The following is a 25,126-nucleotide window of genomic DNA, read 5'->3' as shown; positions in this document are numbered from 1 at the left end:
AGCAATTAGACAGACGAAAGAAATTAAAGGCATAAAAATAGGAAAAGAAGAACTTAAATTATCACTATTTGCAGATGACATGATTCTATACCTAGCAGACCCAAAAGGGTCTACAAAAAAACTATTAGAGCTAATAAATGAATTTAGCAAAGTGGCAGGATATAAAATCAACACGCATAAATCAAAGGCATTCCTGTATATCAGCGACAAATCCTCTGAAATGGAAATGAGGAAAAACACTCCATTCACAATATCCTCAAAAAAATAAAATAAAATACTTGGGAATCAACCTAACAAAAGAGGTGAAAGACTTATACAATGAAAACTACAGAACCCTAAAGAGAGAAATTGAAGAAGATCTTAGAAGTTGGAAAAATATACCCTGTTCATGGATAGGCAGAACTAACATCATCAAAATGGTGATATTACCAAAAGTTCTCTATAGGTTTAATGCAATACCAATCAAAATCCCAACGGTATTTCTTGTAGAAATAGAGAAAGCAATCATGAAATTCATATGGAAAAATAAAAGACCCAGAATAGCAAAAACAATGCTAAGCAGGAAGTGTGAATCAGGCGGTATAGCGATACCAGACTTCAGACTATACTACAGAGCAATAGTAACAAAAACAGCATGGTACTGGTACCAAAACAGGCGGGTGGACCAATGGTACAGAATAGAGGACACAGAAACCAATCCACAAAATCACAACTATCTTATATTTGATAAAGGGGCTAAAAGCAGATTTTTCTTTTTACTCCTTCCTTTTTTTTGACAGGGTCTTGCTAAGTTGCCAGGCTAGTCTGTAACCTGCAATCCCCCTGCCTCAGCCTCCCGAGTCACTGGGATTAGAGACCTGCACCACTGCTCTGGCCAAATCTAGTCTTAAAGACAGGGACTAGAATTAACAGGCCCCCTCTCCTCTAAACTGCTTTTATTGAACAGCTGTTGTCACACAAACAGCCACAGCAAGGGAATGGCATAAGCAGCAAGTCCCTGAAGACATTGCTTTGGGTGCATGTGGGGACTCAGCTGTCCGCAGCAGCAGAATGCACCTGGGCTCCAGGAAGGTGCGTCTGTTGTGTGGAAGCCCACCAAGGGGCTGTCTCTGCGACTGTGCCCCCAGGAGGGAGGGAGCAGGACCAGGAGGGGGGCCCACAGGAGTCGGTCCTAATCCCACATCAGATGGCTGTGCTGGGCGTGAGGTTCTTCAGCTCTCTCTTTTGAGCTCCCCACTGATTCCCAAAAACAAGGAGAGACTCACAGCACATCTACAAATTTGACCAGAGCCAACGACTGCTCCAGACGCACGGTGGCACCCAAAGTGGCCCCAGCTGTGTGTGACAGAGCATTCCAGGGGCAGGGGAAGCCCCCAGGATGAGGGCTGCAGTTAAAGGCCGCAGCTTAGCCCCTGAAGAATGAGGGGCAGGCCTGGGGCAAGCCCGGGGAACAAGGGGTGGGAAGGGGTCAGACGCTGGCTTGTTTCTCCACAATGTGTCTTCAGGGGAACAAAGAAACCAGAAGAGGAAAGGAGCAGGGAGAGGAGGACAGAGACGAGGCTCTCTGGCCCAGAGTCCCAGAGAAGGCCAGGCCATGCAGGGAGCCAGGAGACCAGACTGACTGGAGCACCGCGGCCTGCCTGCTGACCTGACGCTGAAGCTGCTCAGGCCCAGGAAGAACAAAGTGAAAACTCAGCTCTGGGACAGTGTGGGTGGTGTCAGCTGGACCTGCCTTATCTCAGCTCCAGAACACAGTGCTTCTGAGACTTCCCAGGGCCTGTATCCCCAGGGCCTGAGCACTTCCCGCCTCTGCACAATCTGGGCAGGGGCAGCCTCTAACCCATCAGCCCATCCTCTGACTCCAAGCCTTCCCACAGCCTCCAGTCCACTCAATCAGGACCGTGAAATCCTTGTGACTGAGGTCCATCCCCACCTGTGCAGCCGATCAGTTATCACGTGGTTCCCAAGACTGCCCCCTGCCCAGCATGCACTGGGGCAGACATCAAGCAAGCACCATCTGCTTACCACACCTGAATAACAAGTCAAGGGCTAAGTTCACACTCATTTGTAAGGGTCTGAAAATCCAGAAAGAGCTGTTTTGTCAGCTGCTGTGACTACGAGACCAGAACAACTGCAGAGGAGGAAACGTTTATTTGAGGGCTCATAGCTTCAGAGGTCTCGGTCCATAGAAGGCCAGCTCCATTCCTCAGGGCTCCAGGTGAGGCAGGACATCATGGCAGAAGAGGACAGCACAGGGAAGCGGCTCACATGATGCTCAGGAAGCAGAGAGAGACTCCACTGGCCAGAGACAAATCTACACCCCACAGCCACGCCCCATGCCCACCTCCTCCAGCCACACCCCAGCGGCCTTCAGTCACCACGCAGGTGACCCTCAGGTGGCTGATTCACTGACTTGGTTAAGGCTCTCACAGCCCAGGCACTTCTCCTCGTAACCTCCCTGCCGGTCTCCCACACGAACTTTGGGGGACACCTCACCTCTACACCAAGTCGTGTGCATTCAGTGTTCAAAATCAACATGCTCACTGCACAGAACTAGAGAAGATCGAGTCACACGCTTTTCTGAGGGCATTCTCCAGATCTGCTGCTGTGGGATCCCAGGTCTTTGACGTGCAGAGTCTGTTTGGAACCAACAGCATTCATTCAACAAGACTCCAACAAGTCTGTCCATCTAGAAGTCCCACAGCCTTGGAGGCAAGAACGAGATTCAGCCGCCAAACTCCAGAGGCCACTGTTGGCGCAGGGCCCTGTGGGGAAGGCCCCCGTGGGATAGGCCCCCAGGCCTCGAGCTCTTGCCCAGAGCTGAGACTGCACCAGGTCTAAGGCCATAACAGTGTCCAGAAGTGACCTGAAAGGCCCCCAAACAAACAAGGCAGGCTTCCTGTATTTAACAATAACCCATGAAAACTACACATTTACTTACATGAAACCACAAGACACAAAACCTGCTCTGTCCCCCTGCTCCTGGAATGCTCTGTCACACTTTGCAGAAAGCAGTGGTAGGTAAAAGTGTTATCCTGATGAGTCAACTCAGTGTCTCCGCCCGTCCACGCTTGTGCAGGTGAGGACTGCTGCCCCACCCTTCCATCAGGAGGGTCTGGACTTTGCCAACACAGGGCACCACACTCCTTGCTGCCTAGTGAGAGCCAGTGCAGGGAAGACAACGCAGGTCACCCATCTGCCAGGTGGCCACTCTCCATCAACCAAAGCCACAGGTGCCACCCCAGGATGAAAGTCAAGCTGCTCCCTCCACCAAGACCCCAGCACACCCAACCAGGGCCTGCAGTTCCCCAGCCCCAGGAAGATGCCGGCTGAGTCCTCATGCAGGGATGTCCCCAGCTCTTGCGTGAGTCGCAGCTGCATGGAGCTGGGCTCCTGGCCTGCAAACATGGACACAGCCCACCACTGACTTTCCACACCACCATGGAAATGTACAAGACACAACCGATGACTGGGGAAGGGAAGAACCAAATCACAGAAGACATGAATACCGATAAATAACTAGACCGCTCCCCGAGGCCAGAAGGGGGCCCCAAGAGGGACAGCCCAACAGAACTCCCAGATTCTGTCTGTGGTTTCCCAAGGGCTGAACCCCTGGGACGGCGAGGACCCAGCAATCTCAGCTCACCAACGCCAGTCCTGCTCCCAACACTGGTGCTCAGCTAAAGCCCTGCTCCTTACCGTCCACTGCCACCGTCTAGAGTGGTGTCCAGAGCTGTCGTCAGAGACACTGACGTCTGCACAACGCTGAACATGTCCTGAGACTGAGACATCATCTGCAAAGACATGAGGCTCCAGGAGAAGTCCCTCATGAGGACTTCTGCCCCGCTAAGCACCTCCACTCCAGGGGAGCCCTGGCCACCGGAGGACGCTGCACGGCCTCGGGAGCCAGGAGCCTCTGGAGATCCCCTCCCTGCCTGCAATCACGCCTCGCCCATCACAGACACTCAGAAAACGGGCTCCCTGCCATCTAAGGGTGGTGCCACCATCCACAAAGTAATTCTAGGAGGTCCCCAACCTCCCCTCTCCCACCATCACAATGACCACATGACCAGCGACAACTCAGTTCTCAACACAGAGCATCAGGTGCTCCCAAAATGAAGCCCCCTCTCTCTCTGTGGCCTAGCACTAAAACTTCCCAATGAAATCCTTCACTCTCCATGTGTCCAGTTTCCCCAGCACCTTCTCAAATATTCTAAAAACTCTTTTCTTTTTTATTTTTTTATTGGTTGTTCACAACATTACAAAGCTCTTGACATATCATATTTCATACATTAGATTTAAGTGGGTTATGAACCCCCAATTTTACCCCAAATGCAGATTGCAGAATCACATCGGTTACACATCCACAATTTTACATAATGCCCTGATAGTAATTGTTGTATTCTGCTACCTTTCCTATCCCCTACTATCCCCCCTCCCCTCCCCTCCCAACTTCTCTCTCTACCCCATCTACTGTAATTCATTTCTCTCTTTGTTTATTTTCCCATTCCCCTCACAACCTCTTATATGTAATTTTGTTTAGCAATGAGGGTCTCCCTTCATTTCCATGCAAATTTCCCTCTTCTCTCCCTTTCCCTCCCATCTCAACTCTCTGTTTAATGTTAATCTTTTCTTCCTACTCTTCCTCCCTGCTCTGTTCATAGTTGCTCTCATTATATCAAAGAAGACATTTGGTATTTGTTTTTTAGGGTTTGCCTAGCTTCACTAAGCATAATCTGCTCTAGTGCCAACCATTTCCCTGAAAATTCTATGATTTTGTCATTTTTTATTGCTGCATAGTACTCCATTGTGTATAGATGACACATTTTTTTTTTATCCATTCATCTATTGAAGGGCATCTGGGTTGGTTCCACAGTCTAGCTATTGTGAATTGTGCTGCTATGAACATTGATGTGGCAGTGTCCCTGTAGCATGCTCTTTTAAGGTCTTCAGGGAATAGTCCGAGAAGGGCAATAGCAGGGTCAAATGGTGGTTCCATTCCCAGCTTTCCCAGGAATCTCCAAACTGCTTTCCAAATTGGCCACACCAATTTGCAGTCCCACCAGCAATGTACAAGTATACCCTTTTCTCCACATCCTCGCCAGCACTTGTTGTTGTTTGACTTCATAGTGGCTGCCAATCTTACTGGAGTGAGATGGTATCTTAGGGTGGTTTTGATTTGCATTTCTCTGACTGCTAGAGATGGAGAGCATTTTTTCATGTACTTGTTGATTGATTGTATATCCTCCTCTGAGAAGTGTCTGTTCAGGTCCTTGGCCCATTTGTTGATTGGGTTATTTGTTATCTTATTGTCTAATTTTTTGAGTTCTTTGTTTACTCTGGATATTAGGGCTCTATCTGAAGTGTGAGGCGTAAAAATTTGTTCCCAGGATGTAGGCTCCCTATTTCCCTCTCTTATTGTTTCTTTTGCTGAGAAAAATCTTTTAAGTTTAATTAAGTCCCATTTGTTGATTCTAGTTGTTAACTCTTGTGCTATGGGTGTCCTATTAAGGAATTTGGAGCACGACCCCACAATCTGTAGATCGGAGCCAACTTTATCTTCTATCAGACGCAGAGTTTCTGATTTGATATCAAGCTCCTTGATCCATTTTGAGTTAACTTTTGTGCATGGCGAGAGAAAGGGATTCAGTTTCATTTTGTTGCATATGGATTTCCAGTTTTCCCAACACCATTTGTTGAAGATGCTATCCTTCCTCCATTGCATGCTTATAGCCCCTTTATCAAATATAAGATAGTTGTAACTTTCTGGATTAGTCTCTGTGTCCTCTATTTTATACCATTGGTCCACCCGCCTGTTTTGGTACCAGTACCATGCTGTTTTTGTCACTATTGCTCTGTAATATAGTTTGAAATCTGGTATCGCTATACCGCCTGATTCACACTTTCTGCTTAGAATTGCTTTTGCTATTCTGGGTCTTTTATTTTTCCATATGAATTTCATGATTGCTTTATCTATTTATACAAGAAATGCCGTTGGGATTTTGATTGGCATTGCATTAAACTTATAGAGAACTTTTGGTAATATCGCCATTTTGATGATGTTAGTTCTGCCTATCCATGAACAGGGTATATTTTTCCATCTTCTAAGATCTTCTTCTACTTCTCTCTTTAGGGTTCTGTAGTTTTCATTGTATAAATCTTTCACCTCTTTTGTTAGGTTGATTCCCAAGTATTTTATTTTATTTTTGAGGATATTGTGAATGGAGTGTTTTTTCTCATTTCCATTTCAGAAGTTTTGTCGCTGATATACAGAAATGCCTTTGATTTATGCGTGTTGATTTTATATCCTGCCACTTTGCTGAATTCATTTATTAGTTCTAGTAGTTTCTTTGTAGACCCTTTTGGGTCTTCTAGGTATAGAATCATGTCATCTGCAAATAGTGATAATTTAAGTTCTTCTTTTCCAATTTTTATGCCTTTAATTTCTTTTGTCTGTCTAATTGCTCTGGCCAGTGTTTCGAGAACTATATTGAATAGAAGTGGAGATAGAGGGCATCCCTGTCTTGTTCTGGATTTTAGAGGGAATGCCTTCAACTTTTGTCCATTCAGAATGATGCTAGCCTGAGGCTTAGCATAGATAGCTTTTACAACGTCAAGGTAAGTTCCTGTTATCCCTAGTTTTTCTAATGTTTTGAACATAAAGGCATGCTGTACTTTGTCGAATGCTTTCTCTGCATCTATCGAGATGATCATATGGTTCTTATCTTTAAGTCTATTTATGTGGTGAATAACATTTATTGATTTCCATATGTTGAACCATCCTTGCATCCCAGGGATGAATCCTACTTGATCATGCTGCACTATTTTTTTTTATGTGTTTTTGTATTCGATTCGCCAGAATTTTATTGAGGATTTTTGCATCTAGGTTCATTAGAGATATTGGTCTGTAGTTTTCTTTCTTTGAGGTGTCTTTGTCTGGTTTCGGGATCAGGGTGATGTTGGCCTCATAGAATGAATTTGGAAGAGCTCCCTCTTTTTCTATTTCCTGAAATAACTTGAAAAGTATTGGTATTAATTCTTCTTTAAAGGTTTTGTAAAACTCCGCTGTATACCCATCCGGTCCTGGGCTTTTCTTGGTTGGTAGTCTTTTGATGGCTTCTTCAATTTCATCCATTGATATTGGTCTGTTCAGATTGTGTGTTTCCTCCTGACTCAGTCTGGGCAAATCATATGACTTAAGAAATTTATCGATGTCTTCACTATCCTCTATTTTATTGGAATATAGGTTTTCAAAATAATTTCTAATTGTCTTCTGTATTTCTGTAGCATCTGTTGTGATATTGCCTTTTTCATCCCGTATGTTAGTAATTTGAGTTCTCTCTCTTCTTCTCTTCGTTAGCATGGCTAAAGGTCTGTCGATCTTATTTATTTTTTCGAAGAACCAACTTTTAGTTTTGTTAATTTTTTCAATAGTTTCTTTTGTTTCAATTTCATTAATTTCTGCTCTAATTTTAATTATTTCTTGCCTTCTGCTACATTTGCTGTTGTTTTGCTCTTCCTTTTCTAGGGCTTTGAGTTGGAGTGTGAGCTCATTTATTTGTTGGTTTCTTCTTTTTTTGAGGAATGACCACCAGGCGATGAACTTTCCTCTTAAAACTGCTTTCATTGTGTCCCATAGATTCCGATATGTTGTGTCTCTATTTTCGTTCATCTCTAAGAATTTTTTGATTTCCTCCTTTATGTCTTCTGTAACCCATTGATCATTCAGTAGTATATTGTTTATTTTCCATGTGATGTAGGATTTTCCTTCCTTCTTTTATCATTGATTTCCAGTTTCATTCCATTATGATCAGATAAAATGCATGGTATTATCTCCACCCCTTTATATTTACTGAGGGTTGCCCTATGGCATAATATATGGTCTATTTTTGAGAAGGATCCATGTGCTGCTGAGAAGAAAGTATATCCATTTGATGATGGTTGATATATTCTATATAAGTCAGTTAAGTCTAGGTTATTGATTGTGGTATTGAGTTCTATAGTTTCTTTATTTAACTTTTGTTTTGAGGATCTGTCCAATGGTGAGAGAGGTGTGTTTAAGTCTCCCATAATTATTGTGTTGTGGTCTATTTGATTCTTGAATTTGAGGAGAATTTGTTTTATGAATGTCGCAGCACCATTATTTGGTGCGTAAATATTGATAATTGTTATGTCTTGTTGGTGAATGGTTCCTTTTAACAGTATATAATGACCTTCTTTATCCCTTTTGATTAACTTAGTCTTGAAGTCGATTTTATTCGATATGAGGATGGCCACCCCTGCTTGCTTGTGAGGACCGTGTGCGTGGTATATTTTTTCCCATCCTTTCACCTTCAGCCTGTGTATGTCTTTTCCAATCAGATGTGTCTCCTGGAGGCAGCATATTGTTGGATTTGTTTTTTTAATCCATGATACCAGCCTATGTCGCTTTATTGGAGAGTTTAAGCCATTAACATTCAGAGTTACTATTGATATGTGGTTTGAACTTCCATCCATGTTTGATTGTTTATCCTTTTTTTAAAAAAAAAATTTGTTTGTTTCTCCATGATTGTCTTTCCCCTCGCCCTCTGTCTTTACTGAGGCACTTCCCACTGATGGTTTTGGTTATTGTTTTTCATTTCTTCTTCTTGTGGTGTTTTGCTCAAAATGCTTTGCAATGCTGGTTTTCTGGCTGCAAATTCTTTTAACTTTTGTTTATCATGAAAGATTTTTATTTCGTTGTCATACCTGAAGCTTAGTTTTGCTGGATACAGAATTCTTGGTTGGCATCCATTGTCTTTCAGTGTTTGAAATACATTGTTCCATGACCTTCTTGCTTTCAGTGTCTGTGATGAAAAATCCATGGTTAACCGTATTGGTTTACCCCTAAATGTAATCTGTCTCCTTTCTCTTGTAGCTTTTAATATTTTCTCTTTGTTCTGTATATTGGATATCTTCATAACAATGTGTCTTGGCATTGGTCTACTGTGATTTTGTGTGCTCAGTGTCCTGTATGCATCTTCAATTTGTATACCTGTTTCCTTTTTTATTTCTGGAAAGTTTTCTGTAATTATTTCATTCAGCAAGTTTCTCATTCCTTTGGTTTGAATCTCTGTACCTTCTTCTATCCCAATGACTCATAAGTTTGGTTTCTTCATGTTATCCCATAACTCTTGGATGTTTTTCTCGTGATTTTTTACCAGCCTTTCTGAGTTGGCTAGAGTCTTTTCAAGATGGTATATTTTGTCTTCATTATCTGACGTTCTGATTTCTACTTGCTCCACTCTGTTAGTGATACTCTCAATTGAGTTTTTAATTTGGTTTATCGTTTCCTTCATTTCTAGAATTATTGTTTGATTATTTTTTATAATCTCTATCTCCTGATAAAGGTGCTTAACTTCTTCTTTTATCTGTTTATGAAATGCATTCTCAATGTGTTCTTTCGCTGCTTGAATTTGCTGTCTTGTATCCTCTTTAAGGTTCCATTCCATCTGTCTTAGGTATTCCTTGAGTTCTTTATATGACCATTTTTCTAATGACTCTAGGTCCTCCTGAATATTTAGGCTGTCCTGCATTGTTTGTACTCCTTTTCTTCCTTGTTTTTTGAAGCTGCTCATGTTGCTTCTTGTTCTGTTTGACTGCTGAGTTACTGTTTACTCCTATAAATTAATTTGATGCTTGGGAGGAAAGGTATTTGAAGAGAAGCGAAGAAGTCTCTCAAGAGAATGAGAGTAGGCAGGTAGAATTCAAGGAAAAAGGGGGGATAAGAAAAATGAAAAGACTAAAGAAGAAAAAGAATAGGAACTAAAAAAGAAAAAAAATTAAAAAAATAATAATAATTAAAAAAATTAAATTAAAATTAGTAGAAAAAAAAATTAAAAAAATATTTTGTGAAAAAAAAATTAATAAAACAACAAGAAAGAAAAAAATGAAAATGAAAGAAAAACCCAGATTAAAAAAAAAAAACCTAATAAATGCAGTCTTAGAGTTTGATTAACTTCTCTTCCAGTAGATGGCGCTGTGCCCACCAGGTCAAGTTTCTCCTGTCAATACGTGGGAACCAATCACTGTGCAGTAGCTCCTCCCAGACTGGGCGAGTCTCCAATCCTGAGTGTCTAGGGCCTCCTCTTGTGTCTAGTCACTTCCCACTTTTTCTCTAGCCAGGCCCCTCTCACCACAATACTGGCTACACACCAAGTCTGCTGCTCCCAGAAGCCCTGTTTTCATGAATGACTGGGCACACTCTTCCAGTTTGCCATTCCCTCAGACCCTAAGCTTGTAGAGTTTGGGGCTGAGAATCCTCAGCGGATTTTACTTGCCCTGCAGTAGCCACGCCCCCGGTAGCTGGTGCAAGAGACCTCAGCTGTCAGCCCTGGTGGGAGCGGTAGTTCCGCTCTGCGGGACCCGCACCACCTCTGATTCCCTCGGGCTGGCTGTAGCACTCACGGGAGAGCTGGGAGGGGCCCTTAAGGTTTTCCCGATGTGTGGAGAGGGAAGGCTATGGGATCACACACCTGTTTCAACGAAGTTATCTCCTCTGCAGCAGCCTGATGACGCTGTTTCCCTTTGCCGGGCGACCAATTCAACGGGTGGGTCCTTCTCTCCCAAGCCCCATTTCAAACCTGTGGCCACTACTTATGAAGGCTCGGTAGGCATTTACCTTCGTATGATGAGAAGGGCTGACCAGTTGTTTCAGCCGGATGAATTAATGCCGAGTCATAGCTGTTTGTCTGTGGGAAGCAGGTGACCAGGAGTTTGAATTCAGCAGGTCAGAGCTCAGTGCGTGTTCTCGGATCACTTGGATTTTAAATTGTCACTCATCTTATCAGCTGTTTTATATAATTCGGCAGCTCATTCGCGCGGTGAAGAGTCTGCTCTATGGTGCTCCGCGGGAGGCGGCGGCGGCAGCGGCGGCGGCCTTCGGGACCCCCGGGGAGGGGGTGCGGGTTGGGGGACGGGAGGCGGCACCTCAGGGCCGCGCGGTCTGGGTACCGGACACGCAGGAGAGCGGGCAGGGTGGGGGAAATAAATTGAGATCTAAATTTAGAGACTGGGCTTGGGAGGAGAGACAGCTGGGGAGAAAGAAGCAAGGCGGAGAGGCGGAGAGGAGAAGGAGAAGGGGCCGAGGGAGCCGGGCAGCTCGGGCTGCGGCCTTACTGCTCGTGCTGAAGTCGTGCTGGACTCCCTTCACCTTGGCTGGATTAGTGGCGGATTCACTCCACCTAGGCCCCTTTCTTGACACGGTGCTGGGTTTTTGTCGACAGATCTCCTTTAATGATCTTTACCTCATCTTTTCAGATGCGGCGGCGTGGGGCACAGAGCGGCTTACTCACTTCCCGCCGCCATCTTCCAAGAGGTCTCTAAAAACTCTTTTCTTATCCACAAGTACCTAAGGAGGAAAACTAAGAGCCTCACTCCCCTCCCTGATCCTCAGTGGGACTGAAACAGCAGTGCCAGGGCCCAGAGAGCAACCTGGGCAGAGGCGGCCCCTGTGGGTCTCCAGGCCGACAGCAGAACAGGTGCCTCTGCGAGCTGGTGGTAGGCAGGTCTGCGCTGTGGTCAGCCAGGGGGACTCCGTGTGCAGGAGACAGTGGGCGGCACCGAGAATCCCATACCCTGTGGCCTGATGTCACCCTGTTCTCACAGGAACGGGTCAGGACGGCTTCTAAGATGACACCCAACAGGGCCAGTGCATGAAGAACAGGCCCCTCCATCTTCTCTGAACTCCAACAGAAACACACAAGTCCTCCTGGGTCCACAAGCCACCAGGAAACGCAGATGTACACAAGTCCAGTGCCTATAAAGGGCTTTTTAGGAAAACTCAAAAAAAAGAAACCCACTCGGCTCTGAGGCAAAGTAACCCAGTGGAACCTGAAGCTCTTACACCAGGGTGTCGCCTGGCTTGAGCACCTGCTGCGATGGTGTGCCCGCTGGTGCCCCCAAGCCTCCTGTCAGACCCAGACACAGGGCAACAGCAGCAAAAAGCAGGGCTGCTGGGAAGTGAGCCAGGTGAGGGCCACTCCCGAGCCTTCAGGAGGCACCCCTTACCCGCGATGACAGAGCCAGAAGGCACCATCCACAAAGCAGAGAGCCACCCTCCTGCACTGAGCCTGGCCCTCCAGCCTGCAGCATGGTGAGCAGTGACTGTCCCTGTACACGTCACACCGCTCAGCCCAAAACAACCAGGCCATAGAAACGGCCTTCTACAAACCAGCCTAAGAGACTGAAGTTTAAAAATAACAACACAACACAACCTCCCTTGGTGAAGGCTCTGAGGATGACAGCTGGACAACTCCAGTGAGACTGAGTCGACTAACCTGGACCTGGGACAACACTGGTGACCACTAAACAATGAGCAACCAGACACTGCAACCAACTTTAAGTGGTTCTCACAAATGTTAATTCAAACACAACAAAAATAAAGGTTTTTTTCTGTACTGTTTTAAAAAACATACAGACACCGCTTCCATATAAATTTTACTACCTTTTAAAGTACATAGTAACAGTAAAAGCTAGAAAGTGGCTGAGGCTGGGCAGTTTCTTGTGAGCTCCCAAAAGCTACACACCTGCACCTCGCCGGGAGTCTCCAGTCCTGCGTCAGGAGCCAAGGACTCAATGACAGCAGGGGGAGAGCCCTGGGCAGACAGGAGACAGAGGGGAGCAGGACAAGGCAGACCAGAGTCCAGTGGAAACAGGACCCCACCAAGAGATGTGGGGGACCCACATTCCCAGTCAGAGCCTGGGAACCAGAAAGCAGCCCCAGACCCCCAGAACAGTGGCCACCTCGGCCTGCAGCAGGACCCGGCTCCGGGAGGCAGACTCTCTTCCTGTGTGTGCTGTCTTCCCAGGCAGGCAGGCAGGCAGGGGACCGCAGGCAGAGGTTCCCCTCTCCCAGGGTGCCCTGCCCTCCTGCTCAAGGCCCTGTCCACGGTCACCCTGATTAAGCAGCTAAAAGCAGAAGACACGATGTCAGATGTGATTCCGGGAAATATACTCACCTCATTTTACTTGTGTCTGGATCACTATAGTTCTCCTAAAGGAACCACCTCTTACACGTCCCCGTAAAGTAAGCAAGAGAGCTACTGACTGAGAGTGGTGACGTCTCCACTGAAGTCCCCACCCACACGGCTCACCAGGCAGCCCGGTCACTGGCTGGGTCCAGCGAACGTTCTGAGGGCTGGTGAAGAGAGCTCAAAGAGGTCCCCACGAAGACAACAGGAGACGCATTGTGAGCAGCACAGAGGCCCAGCGCTCCCGGACAGCATAGCCAGGCTCCTGACACCCAGTGCGGGGCCAGGATCCCTTCCCAGACCCACCACAGGGGCAGAGCCATTTTCCCCACAGACTAAAGCAGCCCTTAGGGACCAGGCTCCCTTGCCCCCTAAGCCCACGGCCTCCCGCCTCGCTGAGCTCTAACTCCCCTGGCCAGGCCCCTGGGCAGCGTGATCTGCCTGCTCTTCAGGGTGAGCTGACCCACCCTTTGTGGGGGACATCTCCCTAAACCACACGGCCTTCCTAGGGGGTTCCAGGCCCTGGCCGCTTGGCCTGTGCACTTCCTACCTGGCCCCGAGTGCCCCAGAGTTCTGTCCACAGAGCAGTGCACGTACCTCAGGGACAAAAGACTGGTTCTGACTCCAGCCAGTCCCCATGATGCCGTCCGGCCCCAGCCTGGGTGTGTGACAGCAGTGAGTTTGGTGTCCTCGCCCACACAGTGGGTGTGGACTAGCTCACTTCAGGGCCACCAGCCACAAAGTGAAGCAACCAGAGGGCACTGTCCGAACACACTGCCACCTGTTCTGGTCCCTACAAGCTGCCCTGGAGCAAGCCAGAAGTCCCTGCCAACTTCCCGGTACTGCAAGTTGTACATGAGTATGCTTAACAGAGGCAGCCCCAGCCACAGCAGCTCCCAGCCTTCCAGGCCTGTGTCTGGGGGCGGCCACATATCTGCACACCTGTCCACGTACGATCTGCCCCCACCACCAGGCCCGCGATTACGGCCTTTCTGTTGCACCGTCAAGCTGTGCTCAATGGCTTCTAATGATCCTCGCACAGGGTTTTCTGTGTCAAATACATACCAAGAGTTCATTCTTAAACCTCAATATTATTAATCATCCAACATTCAGCATCTCAGAACTCAGAAATTTGCATTTCAACAATGGAGGCTTTGAAAAAAGGACACAAATGCAAATGTTCCACAAACTGTATAAGAATTCTCAGAGAATTGCCAAAACAAACCATCAAAGCTCCATTGACAGTGAGTTTTTTGAGCTCTTCATTGCAACTGAGCATTCGTAATTTTTAAAAGACAAAACACAATTTGAGGATAGAAAAAAAAAGAAGTACGTTGAAAAATAAGTCCTTATGTCTACATGATTTTCAGAACAAATCTTGACTGATTAAGATCCCAGATAATGATGGCATGGAGAAGCGGGGTGTGACAAGGAGAGCTGTGGAGGCTGCTACGCGGGTGGCTGGGAGGAGCCAGAAGGCCGGGCTGGGCTGCAGGTGGAATTCTGGAGCACAGGGGAACAGCCTGGTCCTTCCTCCCAGGAAGCAGACTGGAGCTCCCAGCCACATCTTCCACCTGGACTCAGTCGGACTGCCTGAGACGTCTCTGTGCCTTCTCTAAGGCCCCACCACAGCCTCACTCACCCACTGCCCAGAACCCCATGTTAACCAACTGCTGGGCCTCTCCTCTGCCTTCCCCGACAGCCAGGAAGCAATTCTTCTTAGACTGTGGCTGGCCCCTTCCCAGCCTTCAGAACGCAGGCTCCACCCCTTGCTGAAGGCCCCAGGCCCCCACCCAGCTGGCTGTCCTTGCTACCCACTCTCCTGAGGAGCTAGGCCTGGAGGTCTCTCCAGCCTCCTCCACAGCCACTCTCAGCTCCAGAATTGCCTCTAGAACCTCCCTCAGGGTCCACGACCTGCCTATCACAGCAGCTCAGAACTGACATCAGTGTTAATCCCAGGACTGCGAAATTCATCTTCTCCCCTTAAAAACTGGCACTATTCCTGAAATAGTCAACCATGGCAAAAGATGACTTCAGTACTATATAAATATTCCCTTGGGATATGACTTCTGTATTAACATATAATAGTCCTGGTTGAAGTAAACAGATTCCATCAAGATCAGACAAATGAAGAACAGAGTGTGGGGACTGAAGGACCCCAGGCCCTCGCTCAGCCCCACCAAAGGGCAGTGCCTTCTCCTGGGAGACCCAGAGACGGACCAGGACAGTGAGCGTCTGGCGGAAACCGGAGACCGGGGCTCACTAACCACCACACCGTTGGGGGCAGATTTCAGCAGCCTTTGTGTGAACAGGTGCTTCAAACTGCACAGAATATGGTCCAAACCAAAGCACTGATCTTCACTGCACAAGCTTCCCTCAACGTGTAACTTTGTTTTTAACTGAACACTATCCATGCTCCCAGCCAAGATGCAGGGAGGGACAGGACCCGGAAGGCCTGAAGGCCATGGACCCTGCCTGACCAGCTTCGCAGCAAGGCCTCTCCTGGGTGGGCAGGGTGCACCAGCACTCCGTGTGGTCTCCAGAGATTCAGAGGGTTCTCACCAGACCTCCCGGCAGGGACGACTGCAGCCACAGGTGAGTGCCTGGGGCCGCTGAGTGGGTGCCAGGCACAGCTTAACCAAGGGGAGAGGAAGAAGGTTAGCCGCTGGCAAGAAACCGAACAGGGAAAGGGGAACACTGCTTGTGCCATGAGCAGGCACACAGGCACCTGCCCCCACCCTGGGTCACAGTGTGGACGCACTTCCAGGACACACACTGTGCCCTGCAGATCCACCTCAGCCTATCTGGGCGCACTGAGACTGGGAAAGGCCTGTGCACTGGGCTAGGCAGGAAGGGCATTTCAGAGCCCCTCTCCAAGAAGAGTTCTCACAAGCACCATCAACCCAAGCTTTTCCCCAGGCTGCTCACAGCATTAGAAACAGTTATTTAGAGCAATAAATCCCAACAGTTAAGTGGCTTTTACGTCAAAGAGCCAGGGCCTGGCTCTGGCAAAGTTCAGAAAGAACAGCAATAAAATCATAACGCATACCTCACCCAGCACCAGAGGGAGTTTAAAGGAAAAACGGAAAAGAAGACTTGCACACATCAAATAAAAAGGCTGCTTTATCAGCAGGCAAAGCCAACTTCACTGCCAATGTGAGAGAGCCCACAGCAGCTGCACCTTCCAGGCTGGGCGTGCCCCAGCATGCACCAGGCCACACAGACGCAGGGCCACGGACGAGAGCCACCAAGAGAGGACTCTGGAGACACAGGGGAAAGAGGATGGGCATGAGGCTGCAACTTAGTGCTGGAGAGACACTGAGGTGGCCACAGGACTCTCCTCCCTGGCAGGAGGGAAAGAAGGGCCTCCACCTGTGCCTGGGGGTGTCTGGAGACCCCTGCTGCAGACGGCAGAGTGAGGGTGCGGCGACGTTCAGAGGTGGGGGGGGCAGGCACCTGGCAGGCAGAGGCCCGGTGTGATCCCCAGCAGAAAGAGAGAAAGAGGGAAGGAAAAAGGAGTGGAAAGGAAGATGAAAGAAGGGAAGGAAGAAGGAGAGGAAGGAGGGAAAGATGGGAAATTGAGTGACTGGGTATTATTTCCATTCCTCCCCAAAATCCACTAAAATGACAAAATAAAAATAAAACTGTGTCCACACTTACAGCTTGGCAGGGGATGAGCAGGTACACAAACCAACAGGAAACCTGGAGGGCTGCCTGGAAACCCTAAGCCTGGCAGGATTGCTCTGAGGGGCAGACCGTGACCAGTGAGGTGGGCCCAGGCCGGCACTGTGCCAGGGGCAGGACCATATTGCGTGGGCACAGGCCGGGCACCTGAAGGAGTCTGAAGGGCTGGAAAAGCAGCAGTGCCCACTCCAGGCCCAAGCACACCACCACGACAGGCACGCAACCCTGCCCTCTTTCCACCAAGCCCCACTCCAAGGGCACAGCAGAGGATCGACAATAGAGAGTGACACACAACGCCCAGACAGGACAGGCAAGCAGGCACACATCAAGGGTGAAGACCCCTGGAGGAGCAGGATCAGTGCCCGCTGTCCAGCTGACAGAGATGGGCCTTAGAGAAGAGACCAGAAACTGTCAAGACAAGGCCACAGAGATGCCCAGAGAAACCAGAGAGAAATATGTCATGAAACAAAGTAAACTCCTGGGCCAATGAATACTAAAGAAAGAACTTCATAATGCATACTGGACTTTCATTTATAAGACACAGGTTCTGCCCCAGAGTATTTTTGCTAACTGGCTATAATGTCTTAGCAAAATCATTTAACCTTTATGAGCCTCATTTTCTTCATTTATAAACGAAAGGCAAAAAAAAAATCTCCCAATGAATTAATACAGCTAGAACTTCAGTGGCTGATAACATCACACACACACACACACACACACACACACACACACACACACACAGAGAGAGAGAGAGAGAGAGAGAGAGAGAGAGAGAGATCTAGATATGAATAATCAAGGGAAAAATGAACTTGATTCCAATAAAAACCTCAAGATTTAACTACCAATTTACAGGACAGAGGACCAAATTAAACCACATCACAGGAATGCAATTAGCAAAGCTCAGACTGTGGGAAACAATAAGATAGACACCCTGTGTCCTTGACAACAATAACAGAATAAACAGGAGATTAAAAAAAGAAGTGAGAAGGGTTGGGTTTGTGACTCAGTGGTAGAGCACTCATCTACCACATGCTGGGTTCAATCCTCAGCACCATATAAACATAAATAAATAAAATAAAGGTCTTGTGTCCCACTATGACTAAAAAGAAAAATTGTTTAAAAAAAAAGAAGGGAGAAACTGGATCAAAAGACACTTAAGGGATATACTGACATTAGGTGGTATAAATCTGATTGGGATCCTATTTCATATAAACAATTATGGAGAAAACAATTGAGGGGCCTTGGGTTTTCACTCAAGAATATGTAGAGCTAGACAGAACACTGCTTTCACACTTATACCAACAACAAAACAAAAAAAGGCCAAGCATCTGTCAAATCATGTTTGTTAAAACCCACTGGAGAACTGAGACCTGAGATCAATCAATTGGTCTAAAACAAAAAGAGAGACAGATATCTTTGCGGAGAGAAGAGGTGTGATCACCAGCCTACCTGGGGTAGATGCAACTAGATAGATGGTCACCAGTAACAATGGTTCTGCTAGACTAGTTCACATAATAATAGCAAATCAATTAAGACTAATATAAAAAAGGATAATACCTCACCGTGGAGTGGGACTATTGCAGGAATGCTGGTTCAACATTTGAAAGTCAGTCAATATAATTTACAATGTGGATAGAAAAATAAAGAAGAAAGATCATATGTAATGATAGAAAACTAAAGGTTTTCTCATTGAGCTCATTTCTATCCAATATTACACTGTATGGATCATATTGAATGCATCCAAGCCAATGCAATAAAACAAGAAACAAAGATAGAAAACTGATGATTTGGAGAAAAAGAAAAAAACAGTTGATATTTTGGGATCTATAGCAACAAAAAATAGCTTACAGAACTAATATGCATTTTTAGCAAATGTATAGCCTAAAAATCAAAATATGACTAGAAATGAAAAGTTGGAATTCAAATTTTTTTTAAAAAAACTATCATTTCCAGTAGCATTCCTAAAATGAAATGCTTAGGTATACATCTAAAGGAATGTATTCAGAATCTATACAGTGAAACTTACAAAGAAAGAAACCAAAGAAGACCCAAAAATCATGGTTCATGGATTAGAAGTCTGAGTACATTTAGGATATTGATTCTTCCCCTGTGATCTATAGATTTAACACAACATCAGGGCTTTGCAGTAATACTCCACACTGATTTTGTAATTCCTCTGTAAGCCTAAAATTATCTCAAATTAAAAAATTGCCTTAAATTGTAAGATAATTGGGACAATGTAATATTTTATCATCTTAAGGAATTATTAATTTGTTTTTAGGGGAGATGAAGGTGATGGGATTATTATGTCTTAAAATCCTTATCTCTTACAGTCATACATTTATGACTAGATTGCAGTTGACCATAGAATTACTTGTATAGGCAAGAATCATGGATGCTACATTACTTAGTGAAAGTATGAGAAGCAATGTACTTGTCACAAAACATCTCCCTTCAAGCTACTTACTAAATATAAAGAGAATGACAATAACTTCATAGTGAAGGGGCATAGCAAACATTACCTGACCAAGTACTTCCTGATATGATTCACTAAGGACACAGTACAGATTCTGTATATTCCTGCCAAAAATGCATACCCTGAATCTTCATCATGCAGAAGCACTACACAAAGCCACCCAAGGGACACAGTACAATGGCTATACTCTTCAACAAATGTGGAGATTATGAAAGATAAAAACAGAGACTAATAATTGAAGTTCTAAATATGACATGTGATCTTGGATCAGAAAAAAAAAAAAAACTCTTCACAGTAAAAGACATTCATGGGACAACTGGCAACACTTAAATAGATTTCTAGATTGAATAATAGTGTTGTGACATTTTTAATTTCCTGATTTTTACCACTGTACTATAAAAATGACCTTGTTTTTAAGGCTCATACAAGAAAAGTGTTTGGGTATAAAGAGATATTTGCAATTTACACTCAAATAGTTCAGAGTGAAAAATTATGTGTGTGTGTGTGTGTGTGTGTGTGTGTGTGTGTATACACACACATATATTGCTATATATACATATATATGTGCCATATATACATATATGGAGAAATTATATTAAGATACAACATTCATGTATATTTTATATGTTTATAATACATTATATTTATATATCTGTTTAGAGAGAGAAAATGATAAAGCAAATGTGTTAAAATGCTAACACAGGAAACTTATGTAAGAGGTGCACAGGAATTTTGGCAGAAATTTTATTCACATCTTTTCTAAAAGTCTAAAATTATCTCAAAATATAGAGTTTTTTAAAAGTAAGAAAAAAAGAGGTAATGATAATATTTTGAGTTCACAGCCTCCCCAATTTCCACCCAGTCTCTGCCTATACCAGAAACCAATCCATCCCATGAGTCAGTCATTCATTAGGTCCTCTGAGCCCCTGTTCAGTTTCCTTTTGCTGCTGCAAAAGGAATATCACCCCACGCTTGGTGACTTGAAGCACTATAAACATACCATCCTGAGGCTCTGAAGGTCAGGAGTCCAAAATGGATCTTCCCAGGCTCAGGTCAAGGCTTGGGCAGGGCTGCCTCTGTGCAGGTTCTGGGCCAGTCTGCCCTACATTTTCCAGCTTCTGAAGACTGCCTGCACTGCTAGGCTCATGGCCTGGTCCTCCATCCTCAAAGCCAATGGCACAGCATCTGACTTCCTCTTCTGCCTCCCTTTAAAGGGCACTTATTATTAAATTAGGCCCATGGGGGTACTACAGGATAGTCACCCATAAGTTCAGCTGATAAGCAACCTGAATTTCTTCTTCAACCTAAACTCTTCCTTGCCATGTAACCTAACATTCTTAGCCTCTAAGGATCAGGATGTGGACACTCTAGGGATTGGCAGGAATGCGTAGAAAGAATGCTCTGTACCCAAGCCCTTATAGTTAATCAGGTCTCTGGACTATAATTTCCAGAAACATATCCCTATTAGTTGGAAATAGTGATCACCCCATGTGTAACTTCCCTAACTCAGCCATCCCCAGTAAGCTCACTGATTTCGTGTCAGTTCTGTTTGCATGTTTGGTCTTCAGCCCTTCTGTCTTTGTTATTATCATTATCTAACTGAACCTAAAAACTGGAAGGCTGATGCAGACAAATAAAAGAAATGTTGCTGATAAGAAAATTCTTCCTGGGCTGGGGATGTGGCTCAAGTGGTAGCGTACTCGCCTGGCACGTGTGCAGCCCGGGTTCAATCCTCAGCACCACATACAAACAAAGATGTTGTGTCCGCCGATATCTAAAAAATAAATATTAAAAAATTCTCTCTCTCTCTCTCTCTCTCTCCCTCTCTCTTTAAAAGAAAAAGAAAACTCTTCCTAATGTTTGACTTTAATTGGTTTTGTTGAGATGTAATCATATTTTTTCTGTCTTCACCATGATAGTAACAGAAAACAACTAGTAAATACCCACCTTATAAAAAACCTTTTGAATTTAGAGTCTGTCTTATCATTCCCCCCAAATGCTAGATAACACATCAACCAATCAGCCAAACTGCAATAAAGACCCATCAAGTTGGTTTTGAAGTGATGGAGTGACACAGTCAAGCCCTGAGATAAAGAACTATCCACAAATGTGACCTGTGTGGTGCCTCCAGCTTTTCTCCCTCGGCTGACTCTCCCTTTTCCAGTCCTTGTTTATTTCCCAGAGTTCTCACAGTTGAGGTTACCCTCCCTTGGATCTGGCCCAAATCCTTCCTAAATGTCTCATGGAAGTTCATCTTGGACCTGCAGCTTTTCCTTTAACAACTAGGAAAATCATGTGCTTCTTTAAAGACCCCTCACAGATCCTCTTCTCTCCCCCAAGAACAACTAGTTATTCTCTTCTGAGCTGGAACTAGGTGTACTCGGAGCTCCAGCCTCTAACACAGGGCTTGACTTGAGGATTGAAATTGCCTACATTGCATCAGTTTTTAGTTCACGTCTGGTTATGGACTATGAATTCCAAGAAAGCAGCTGTTGTATTTCATATTTTATTTCCTATTAAATGAGTCTTCATGGACTCATTCCTACATCTCTGACTACTCCATCTTAATATCAGATAGTTCTTTACCTTAGAGAATTCTGACTCAGTGTTGGAATTCCTTCTCACCTCTCCTTGGTCCTCTTTCTTAGTGTATATCCCTCTCCCTAGGTAATTTCATGCACACCATCCATTTCAATGTCTACTTTAATGAAAATTACTCCCAAAATATATTCCCCACCCAGAACTCTCCTTTGAGATTAGACTTAAGGATTTATCATAGGTTAGACCCAAGGATCCATGCCTCTTGAATGTCTTAAAAGTACACTAACACATCATGTTCAAAATAAACCTCAGAAACTCTCTCTCTCTGGTAAGAGAACTTTTGGGTACTTTCCTAGCATCCATTTCTGTGTTTCTACCAGCAGCAGTGTCCTACTTTCCTTTAAGGACTTCATCTCTCCCATTCTTGGCCAAATCTGGTCTCAATCAGGTTTACCTCATCCTCATCCACAACTGCAACCTGTGCACATCATCCAGTCAGAACAATAATGAGTCACAGTAATGTGCTGGCTGGGGCTCCTAGGAAGAGAAGCCTTCTGTTTCCTCTAAACATGGTGGTTTGAGAATGTGATCATCTTGCTTCCATAAGTGGCTGAAATTACCCAAAGGAAGCAGAGCTGAGAGACTGACTTTGTCACATCATTTGACCCTTGGACAAGTCATACCTAAAGCCAATTGACTTTTTTTTCCAGTGTCATTAGTCAACTAATTCTTCCTTTGATTAATGCAGTTTGTGTTGGGTTTTCTATCTTCAATCATAAAGAGCTTTAGCAAAGGATGGAGTTGTGGATCAGTGGTAAAGCACTTGCCAAGTATGTATGAGGCACTGGGTTTGATTCTCAGCACCTCATAAAAATATACATAAATAAAATAAAGTCATTGTGTCCATCTACAACTAAAAAAAAGTTTAAAAAAAAAACAAAAAAAAACAGAACTTCAGCTGAAACTCCCTGCCCAATATTTGGTCTTCCAGAGTTTTCAACTCAATGAAATACATCGTCATCCCTCCAGCTAAAAATCCAGATACTTAGGAGTCATTCCTTCTCCCTTACTCTCCATATCCGATTTATCACCAGATCCTATTAATTAGAAGCCCTAAATATTCCTCAGATATGCATATTTATCTTAACTTTATTGGTCCCACTCTATCCTAACTGGCTTACTGTTTGCCTGGACTAGTAAAGCCCATTCATTAACTATTCTACCCTTACCTGCCATTGTCTTCTCCAAACCATTCTCCACACTGAATCCAAAATTGTGCTTGTTAAAAACAATCATTCTGCACTTCTTTTAAGATAAAGGCAAAACTCTTTTACATGGTGTCTCTGCCTGGCTTCCCCTGAAACAGCACAACACAATCTTGCCTATACACAGTGTTAATTTGGTAACTGACCCTCGGGAGCCAGAGTCATGGGTTAGGGGAAGTGAGTAAAACAGAGAATGAGGGAATGAATAAGCAAGTTGACCACCATCATGAACAACTGTGATCAAACCTGTGAGGAACTTCCAAGGGACCCTGGGGAATGTACCTCGAAATGCCCACCAGGGACATCCATTGACTTTCATGCATCAGCAGTGCAGAGTTGCCCCATGGAAACTAATTCCCTGGCACTTCTGGGTTGCTCACACATGGCTGCCAGTGGTCTTCTACTAGGGCTGCAGGCCTAGGCACTAGAGAAGCCCCAGGTGCACCTGGGTGAGGTCAACAGAGTTGGTGGGAGCCAACATGGCCCTGTTCACCACAGCCCGGCTAGAATTAATGAGAACAATGTACCTGCACTGTCTGGCCTCCGCCTACCTCTCCACATTCCTCTGGCTCCCCAACTTCACTAACACTAGTCCTACACAACTTGGATGCCTCACATCCCCACCTACCCCAGGGATTTTTGAGCATGTTGTTACTTCTGCCTGGCATGCTCCTTCCTCCCTTTTCATTCATCAGAACTCAACTTGAGCATCACTTCCTGTGGGAAGTTTTTCTTGTCCAATCACCCCATAACGGGCACTGACAGCAGTATGTACTCCCTCTTTGAAGCACATATGAACTGTGACTATTCAACTGTGTGGTCACATGAGGTCATCTGACTCCTCCTGGACAATCAGTAACACAAAATCCCCTGCAGTAGCACAATATTTGGCACATGCCAGGCATTCAGTAAGTCCCTGTTGGAAGGGTAAGCAAATTTATCTTTCTATTCCTATAAATATTTGGAATATATAGGTGCTTAAATATTTTAACATAACTAAGAAGCAGAAGTGTTATTTTCTGGAAAAAATTCATTTAGCTTGTGCTGAATTGTATTCTATTCCTTAAATTGCTATGGAGAGGCTTCTCTTATAGGAAGCCCTGGGACAGACACTGTAATTCTTTTCTTTTTTATGTGTAATACCTGTAAACATAAACTGAATTTCTCCAGAAAGAATAGTTGATAAACAGAAAAAAAGAGAAATCACCAGTGTAGACAAGAAAACTTCATTATGAACTAAGACAGGGATGTTATCTAAAACAAATGGGTATAGGTTATTGACCACAGGAAGAGTAAAAATTCATAGGTATGTGAACAAAAACTCCCAGAATCACTCTGAGCTCTCCTTTTCAGCCAGCACCATCAATTATGATTATTAAGTGACTGCTCAGCTGCTGTACAGTGGAAGAGGCAGGGAGGTTTGGTAGCTAGGCAACAGGCTAAAAACTCAAAGGGTAGGAGTTGTGATTCTGGCTCCTCCATAAAAGTGATAAGTGGCCTTGGGTAAACTCCCCTGCCTTGTTTTTCTTCTTCTGAAAAATAGAATCACCAGTCTACCTTTCTGTACTGAGGCAGAAAGAACATTATACTGCAATTGTAGAAATATGAGCTTATGGGGCCTGGGGAGGAACAAGTGCATCAGGGAACCAGCCTTCCACTCAAAATACTACATTTTTACCAACAGTTTGAGCCTAGTATTCTGTGCCTCAGTTTATCCATCTACAATGATTTATAGCTAATGGTCAGGTCCTAACTTAAATTATAAACTTAAAGGATGGTCTTTACCTTTAAAGGATTTGGTGTGTGTGGGAATCCTTGGTAGAGGAGCCTCTGTTCCAAAGTATGCTCACCCTTGCTATCTGCCCTGTCCAAGCCTCACCAGTACTTTGTCTGTGCCACTTTTGAAATCTAGATTGACTTGTGGTTTATTAATTTGAACATCTGCCTGGCCTATGAGGTTCAAAAGAGCCAGACTATATATATATATATATATAATCAGATGGTTTATTATGCAGAATGGTATTCAACAGATGCTTATTGGAAGAATTAATTTTTAAAATGAGTGAATGAATGAACAGGAAAGAATGAACCAACTGACTTTCCTGAACATCAACAGGCACTTGCTTATCTTCCCACTTGGTTTCTATCTTCCTCAAATGATGACTCTTGTG

The 25,126-nt window shown here is 44.9% G+C and overlaps 1 long non-coding RNA gene across 1 annotated transcript; it reads right to left on the bottom strand.

Moving 5' to 3' along the window:
* Positions 1-3,217: 3,217 nt before the first annotated feature.
* On the bottom strand, positions 3,218-11,462 carry LOC308640448. The gene is made up of 3 exons (XR_014020275.1): positions 11,369-11,462; positions 3,700-3,794; positions 3,218-3,469 (listed from the first exon to the last, which is right to left on the bottom strand). It is a non-coding gene; the product is annotated as an uncharacterized lncRNA (long non-coding RNA).
* Between the last annotated feature and the right edge of the window lie 13,664 nt (positions 11,463-25,126).

The sequence above is a fragment of the Spermophilus citellus genome, assembly GCF_964194105.1.
Source record: "Spermophilus citellus genome assembly, contig: SCAFFOLD_58, whole genome shotgun sequence".
NCBI lineage: Eukaryota > Metazoa > Chordata > Mammalia > Rodentia > Sciuridae > Spermophilus > Spermophilus citellus.
The sequence above is the reverse complement of the archived record's forward strand: the minus strand, read 5'-3'. Positions and strand labels throughout refer to the sequence as shown.